This window comes from Amyelois transitella, chromosome 3, assembly GCF_032362555.1.
Source record: "Amyelois transitella isolate CPQ chromosome 3, ilAmyTran1.1, whole genome shotgun sequence".
In the NCBI taxonomy this organism is placed as follows: Eukaryota; Metazoa; Arthropoda; class Insecta; order Lepidoptera; family Pyralidae; genus Amyelois; species Amyelois transitella.
In genome coordinates, this window is record NC_083506.1 from 5804824 (window position 1) to 5813715 (window position 8892).

Here is an 8892-nt window from a genome sequence, read left to right on the forward strand (position 1 = left end):
ACTAGTTTGATCACAATCAAAAGTGTACATTGTGATTACACAAATTCTGCTTAACCGAAGATTTCACAGCATTGCAGCTTTGAAGATTTGATTATATTTATAGTAATATGTTGCAACCACATGCCTCTAAGTGCATTTTTTGCGATTCTGACTATCAAATTTTTAAAAACTAATTCTTTTCAAATTTTTTGGTATTTAATATAGTAAAACGTATACACCGAAAATTTCCTGCTAGCCATTACAATGAATATAAATAATATCGGAACAACTCTGTTGGTGGGCTTGGGTAATTAGTGAGGGAGAATGCCGGAAACTTTCTCGTATGTTATTGGAACTAGCTTTACTTAAATTGCTTATTCGGTAAATAGGACCCAAACCAAACACCCCTTTTACGAAGTAATGAGTTCTAACACTGATCATGTATTTTTATATTATAGCTGTTTGTATATAAAATATGTACGTACTTCGATCCTCATTTTATTGAAGTAGTGAGTGAAAAATTTAGTAAAGTACTACTCTAAATTGTGATATAAAAAAATATAAAATAACGAAATAGAGTAATAAATAAAAGTAAATTAATTTCAACATTAAGCAAATTCAAAGAAAGTGATGTCACTATCTCGGCGACATGTGCTGCTGATCGACACGTGTAAGAGTTACGATGTACATTACCGTTTAAATAGAAATGTATAATTAATTTTAAACAATGATATTTTATAATTAATACTTGATTTCTGTAAAGAAACTTATAATTAGGACCTTCCAAATTTCACGACTTGACCTTCGTGGATCAAAGAGGTTTTGTAACTTATTGTAGAAACCAATCGACAGCTTATAAGCGTGCGACAGCGTAAGCGACTTTAATTTCGATGAATTGGATACAATAACAAGATAGGAACTTATAAACTGTGTTTTTAGTTAAATCTTGAATATATCTTTTTAAACTATCATTTGTCCGACGCTTTAGACCTTGATGAAATTCTAGAAAAAAAAATATCTAAGCGGAGTCAGCCTAAATTATTTTTAAAACTTTGGAAAAAAATTGAGTCTTATTTTAGCGAAATATGATTCGCAGTTTCGGCTGTATGATGATACGAATAAACCAGAAAAAAGCTTAATAAATATTTCCGTTAAAATTTCGTATTTTATAAGTAAATTTGTGTTTTACAAATTGTGTCTCCGGCAGTAGGATTTCACTTGTACCTACGATACACGAAGTGCGAATTTTTCAGAAAATTAAGATGTTTGTTACTTTGCCGACAAAAGATATTTTAACAAAATTTTTGGATGATGGTAAACCGGTTTAGTTTCACAAGTGTTAATTATATAATTATCCAAGAAGTAGCCATTAGTGGAGTAAAAATAGACTGAAACAGAATAACTTACCACCCCTTTTTCACACAAGAAAATTACCGTCCATTGAGGCTTTAATTAGTACTTAATGAATAAATAAAACACGGATAAATTACGAAGGTTATTTATAATTATTATTAAGAAATTAATAAGGGTAGCGTAACATGTTACTTTGGGATATTTTAACATCTATCTTTATAGAACAGTTTAAAAAGATTTGAAATACGTCTTTGAATAATATCTAGTAGTTATGTGATATGGGATAATTTTGTAGAAAATGGTACAGTCCCCTTAGTTAGCGATGTCATCCTGCACTTGGCCGGTTTTTTAATTGCGTTGCCGATGTTTCTTTTCACTTGATATTTACCCAAAATTAAACTATATACATACGTCACTTAAGTAAGGCTGACATCAAATTGGATTTATTATCACAACTAATTATTTTTCCTTTCATCTTCAAGTAACTGACAACATACAACGATCCGACAAAGCGCCGGGATATAAAACAAAGGAATAAATTGAGACATCCAAGTACATCATTGCCGTAATTTCTTTGTTAGTCTGTTGAATTGGAGCTCAACAAATATTTGATATTATATCGAGCGGTTTACGAAGGCATAAAGTTTAGAAAAGACATTGGTTATTCATAATCGAATTTCCCTCCAGTAATGATTATATATTCCATGTTAAGTATAAATACGGTAGAGCCTTTTTTTCAAAAAGCAAGTTTGTAGATTTCTTTTAAATAATTTTGGCATTCGTTTGCTCATCATCTAATCGTGACAGTTTGAAACAAATTGTTTAAAAAATAATACTCGTAAGTAGGTAGCATTGACCGAGGAAACCGGGCCCGGAAACACTTCTGTGGAGGGTGCAACCGGGAACATGCTGAGATCAGAGAGAGATTGACTGAAGAAATCGCAGGATCACAAAATATTTAAGTAGGTATATATTCATAATTTGAAAAACCATATATTATTATTTTTTTATTTATATATAACTCTTTGAATGTAAGATATATTGTGTCATATTAATTAGAGTATAAACAAAGTAAACGTAATCTGAATAATCAACAATTTATGACATATAATACCTATAGACTTTTAAAAGCTTTAAACATCCGTCTAGGAATCAGCCCTTAAAAAGATGAAGTAATTACGATCTTTAAATTCAGAAATTAAGGCTTCCATCCTATCCATGGACGAAGATGTAACAATAAGTATAGTATTTATATATAAAAAAAAGAAAAACAAATTAAAAATCGACAAAACAAGTACATGTACTCACGAATTTTTACAAAAAAACCTCCACGGTAGGTGACATTCCATTCAAACGTTATACATATTACCGGCGCGTTACAAACTGTTACTTATTTCCCAACATGCCGCAATTAACACCTTCAGAGTTCATGGGTTATGTCAAACTTTACGTAGAAGTAATAGGGGTGAGCTACAGTATTGGCGCCGTTAACGTCCGCCCAGAAACGCGAGGCGCGAGCAACTGAGCCCGGCTCTTGACGAGACAATCTTTGCAGTACAACCCTGCGACAACAACTTAGCTTTCACACGGATAACGTAACCGCTTTGTCTTGGGCCCTTTTAACTCGAGTGTGACATCCCTAATTGGCGTATGCTGTATTCTTCATCTTGATTTTGTATTGTACAAATGATTTTCTTTGTCAGTTGTACTGTTTAAATGTTGGGTCGTTAATAATATTATTGGCTTATTGTTTATAATGTTGTATGAATCGTATCTTTTTATATGTGACTAGGTGTTGCTTTTCATATTACTTTTCCTTTTTTATTGTAAATTTTCTGGTATTCGATCTAAAATTCAAGGTTCATCTCATAACTCATCACATGCTTTACACAAATCTAAGGACATTTGATCGCTTATTTTCACTACTTTATAAATTGTGATTTAGTCCATTAATATTTTATTACGTTACCTATCGAAAGAGATGTTGTTAACTAAACTTAAACGCGTATCAAGGAAACATATTAGAATTAACAAATATACTTTTATTTCAATTCTCAAATAAAATATTTATTTAAAAATATTGAAATTTCAACAAAATCAAATAAAGGATTACCATTATAATATTTAGTGTCTATTTTTGGAATTTAACTCACTTAGATTAATCTTGATAGATATTCCCACATAATAATCTAACTTTGAAAAGACAATGTATATTAAAAATTCTAAAAGTATTTAGTTTACTATTTAAGTAGTTGATCGAGATACTGTTGTAATAATAGACAGTAATAATAATCGACACATATTTATTTTTTCCAGCTCAGTAAAATAAAACTTCTGCTTATGTCGTACACATCGATTGAAAGGCAAATACAGAAACAATTACGGCATCAAGATTGCCTTGCACTCAACTTTTACCGAATTTATGTATGTATTTATTATAGAATGTATGAATGTGTTTGTCCATCTACAGGAGGCAAAATATTACCTAAATTACGTTGATTTCAGCTGACCTCAAAACATAGTTAATTAAAGAAAATGTCATTAAAAAGGGATAAAATATATTATCTTTGCGAAACTAAACGTGCAATATTATAAAAGGAAAGTTAAGCAACACTGCACAGAAATTTCACAGACACGGAGCACGAAATATAAGTAAGTTCACCTCTTACGTGTTATAATTAGATCCGCGCTTGGTAAAGCGAGCTTTGCTAAATGGCACGTAAGTCGAGTAACAAACTTGTTAACTAAATTATACGACATATTCATGTGTCTACGGAAGACTTTATAAACTCTAATTAATTAACATGACCTTCCTTTCGCAGTGAGATGAGAAAATAATATATTACTGACTTATAACATCGCAATCCAGAGTCATAGAATTCGGAATGAAATAAGGCTCGTAGTCGTAAACTGTTAAAATACAATATGGCATTTCTAATGTCTCATATTATTTCGATTTCTTTAGTCTGAGCGTTAGAACCTTTAGCTTTATCTGTAAAATCCGCATTATTTCCACGCAAGTGTACATAAAAACAAGCAAATCACAAAACAAGATAACGCTCGCTAGGTCTTCCCACTGCGGGAATCTCATTTTCAATATGTTTTTATAACTTTCTGTGAGGAAATGAGGTGATGCTCCCGGCGCTCGGCTGGCATTGTCATCATAAACCAACCGAGACCTCCTTCATAAATCCGAGCCAAATGTACCTTTATACGCATTATGCCATAACACTGTGGATCTTTTTTTCTGTACAATGCTTTTAAACCAACAAATAACTCGAACCTTATTGGTTTTTTACAATACGCCTATTTGTTAACTCAAATTAGGCAACTCTGAATTTCGAATCCCCTTCGAAACGATACGGTTGATTAAAAAATGATGAATTGAGAGAGTTATTAATAAATGAATGAAATGTAAATTTGAAGCCTTATTAATAATATCATCAGCACGGTTTTTATAATAATTGTAGTAAGCAGTGATTTAAATAGAAGAATAAATATATATTTACAACTTCTGTTATATGAAAACTGCTTGAGTACTTTAACAAGATCGATATTAAAATAAATACATTAGTAAATACGCTTCATTATGTAAGAAGTCTCTGCCTGCAAATTCTGATAATTGAGCTAACTAGTTATTTCCCTATTATTATATAAAATTTAAGAAAATGCACATCACTATTTTGACTTTAATATCATGTCATATCAGATACGACTCTTATCCATAATGCTAAACTCTACAGAAAAATAAACAAGATTTCAATAGACCTACCACACTTTCATGAATCAGCTTTGAAAAAATGCATTAATATTAAAATTTATTCAAGATTGTTATTCGTAGAAACTTACTACTATAAAATATCTATAATTTGCAACAGTTTCATTACTATTCTATTTCAGTTTTAAATATAATATTCCAAGTCAGTGCAGTACTTGCGAAGCCAGTGCAGCAAAAAAGTGAATTTACTTTAGGCGTTCCGTGACACCAATGCGAATGGAAGAAATTTCCTTGCTCATTTTTCGCCAGTCTCAACTCAACATAATAACCTCTTGTTGACTGCCGCCCCCACTCCACAAGCAATAAGGCAGTAATAAATGTTCAGATCTAAAAAAAGAGAATAAAAACTGAAGTTGAATTTGTGCAGCGCTCCTTATTGTCTATAAAGGTCTGTGTGGACACAGGTACTTTATTTATCCGACGGCCCGTTTGGCGCAGTTGGTCGCGTTCTTGCCTCTAAACTTGTCTTTAGTTCAATTCTCTGTAGGTCATGAAAGGAAACAAATGTTTATTGATATAGGTATCCAATTGATAATTTACTCTCGTTCACGGTTTAGATTTAAGATCTATATTTGCGATTCGGCGTGATGAAAATGCTGCAGTAGTAGTTTGTTCCGCCCTTCTTTTCTATACCTACGCTTTGGAAGTGATACATTGTATCATATTACTTTATAAAACAAGCAATTTGATTAAAAGTATCTAAGGAATAAGAATAAAATCGACACAAAGCACTGTCAACAGCAAAAGAAGCAACTATTTATTAATTTTCCTATCAGTAGATATACATAAAATGCAATAAGTAGAAGTTGTATCAATGGTCTGTTTCAATATTATTGCGATTGAGATGCGGTCGCGATCTGTTTGCTCGCACTTATCGTTATGAGTTCCAATAGTGACAATACGAATTCGTGTTTTGAATGTGAACTATTTAAAGACAAAAAAGAAAGGTTTTATAAAAGCAAAGGTTTATACTTAAGTTAGCAAAGTAAACGTTTATTTCTATTTTTTTTTAAATGTTGTGATTGTGCTCATCATCATCTTCCTCGCATTTGGTTGTATCTTCACTATTCCCGCAGCTCGAGGTGTGCCTTTGATAACGATCCTGTATTGCATTAATTAGATTTTTACACGAAGCGTCTTACCTTCGCAACTTTTGTAGGAGAACCTTACCCATATCGAAAAATAGTTATAAAATCAGTTGCCTGAAAATGCAGGTCTCCTTGGTAGGTCCCCTTATTATAAGAGTATCGATGTGAAAAGAACTCGGAAAGAAGTCATTAGTACCTACCAGATTGTTTGGCTGCGGAAGTATTTAAACACGCGGACCACGCTTTTTTTAAGGGCGTACTATAATAAACGCTCTAAATCCTTTCAAATATAAACTACGCATATAAAATTGTGAATATAACAACATAATCATAAAAGTAATGAATGAATAATTTCGTAGTCGGCTGAGCGGGATCTCGCGGCTTCATTTCAAGCGGCCGGGATTATCCACATTATCCTAAAATCGCGCCACGGCAGCTCCCTACAATGATCGTTCTTGAATGACTACAATTTTGTTATAAACTATTTTCTAGCCATAATTAAGGCATTATCTGCATAAAAATAGCTTTGATATTTTTGGTTAAAATACCAACACAAGTTTGTTAAGTATACATATCTTCATTAGTTAGGTTTTGTGTCCAACAACGTGGAATAAGATGACTTCATCTCTTAGATATCATAGAAGACAAAGAAGGCCAAAACAATAACAACAATTATAAACTTCCTTATTTATAGTTTGATTAAGTATATAATGTGTGTCACTACTGGCCTCATTGGGCCAAAATTATTTGCTTTCAAATTTAAGAGTTTTACATAATAGAAAATACATACTTTAATATGTGAATGAGTCATTAATAAACACATGGTAATACAAAAATTAAATCAAATAATTTAAATTTTAACCACTATAAATTCCAAAGCAGGCAAGCTTATAGTTTTAGTGTCTCACACACTAAACGCCTTGAGAATAGGGTCGCATAAGTGCCAAGTGGCTATGTCCCAAAGAGGTGAGATGTTTCGCCCGCACGAAAGGCGTTAAGGTAAAACGTTTCAAGAGTTTTTTTTGTCAGTTAATGGAAGTTCTTTGTACGGATGTTCCGAGCGGACGGGCAGTACGACTTGGAATCGGATTAGTGATATCGGGCATAGACCGTGATAGAATCGCCCAAGCATTATCTTTAAGCGCAGACTTGCTATGATTGTATTATGCCGTTTGTAGTAACGGTGAAATGTGGTATAAAATGAAAACAAGGGTTTTGGCATAGTTTATTAATAAATTGGTTTACTTGTAAATCGTGAGAATAGGCACATTCATCTAGTGAAGCTTTTTCAATGAACCAATATGGGTTCCCCTGCAAAAGAGGTCAGACTGGAATTTCTTCTCGTGAAAACTTGACTTACCCAAATCAGGATCATCGACAAAAGGCGCATCCTAGGCTTCTTTCCAGATTTCTAGATTTAACCTATTTCTGAAATTTAAAATATTTGATTTTATTTCCTCCTGCCGGGAATCCTAGTTACGTTTCTGTGTGACTGTGTGTATTTCCCTATTTACAAGTGCCCCAGGATTATATAACAATGACAGTAACGCAGTACTTAACTCAAAATATAATTATAAAGCGAAGACAATGTGAAGTGGAGACCGGTCGGCCGCTGGGGCCCGAGATAGCGGAGCAGAGATGTTAGCTAAATGTTTGGAGTAATGCCTCACTGAAGTGCCTGAGCTGTCGTAGTAGATACAACGTTTTGAATGTTTGTTTGTTTTCTGATTGCTTGTATTCTATTGTATTTTAATGAAATCTTATCACATGTAAACTCTCTCAGCACATTAGGATTTATTACCGGAATATACAGCCATGAAGAACAAAGCTTTAAAAATAACAATTTAATAATTAATCTTAATGATAACTACCGACTGCTACTATAAGTACAGAGCTGCAAGAAGCTAAGCTAAGAAAGATAATATGTATAGTATGAGACAAGAGTCGTAATTAGCGCTTGGTAACAAGTTTCAGGGTTAGCATTATTATGACTCTACCTAGAGATGTCTATCTTCATATCACAATATTAAAAATATTTCTTTTATCAAAACATAACTTTTCAAAGTATACGAATATTGGTCAAACTAACAAATTTTCAGTACCAAAGCAGAGCAATATATAAATAATCATATGTTTATCTAATCTCGTAGCCATCTTTCGTAGACGAACAGCGTAGCAACGTTCGTAGCTTCACAGCTACAGTTCTTACGCGTACGAAGATTCGTCCTTGTTATGGAGCTACGGAACTGCGGCGAAACAAAATATCTATTATGTATGTAGATCTAAAACCTGCGCAATGCACTTTCTTAGATTCGCTACGATAATGCCCCTCTTTTTTAGTTTTTGGCTCGTAAAAATACTGAAGGGTACTTAAAAATATCCACAAACACAATATTGAAAACGACATCAGCTTAAATGACGCTAACTCTTTACAAATAAAACACCTAAAAATTCATTTAATGTGAAGAATTTGTATTATTAATAAATATTTAATTAGAAAGTGCCAGAATTTTTAGTTAACTAACACTAAACAACATTGTTTTTATCTAGTCTGCAATATTTTTTACGCGGGACAGAAAGAGATAAAAAACAGTAATGAAGTGAATTAAGCCCGGCTTGTGGAGGTTGCTGAGAGGAATCCAACTAAGATGGATGACGTCATTTTCCTCTTCATTAACCCATTTACTTGACTCA

The 8892-nt window shown here is 32.7% G+C and overlaps 1 protein-coding gene across 1 annotated transcript in view; it reads right to left on the minus strand.

The window, feature by feature from the left end:
• The window catches only part of LOC106135414 (lachesin), a 71612-nt gene extending 68836 nt beyond the window's left edge, over nt 1–2776 (minus strand). Inside the window, exon 1 of the mRNA XM_013335704.2 lies at nt 2641–2776. The gene's annotated coding sequence lies outside the window, so the exon portion shown is untranslated. The remainder of the gene's footprint in view (nt 1–2640) is intronic.
• Nucleotides 2777–8892: the final 6116 nt, after the last annotated feature.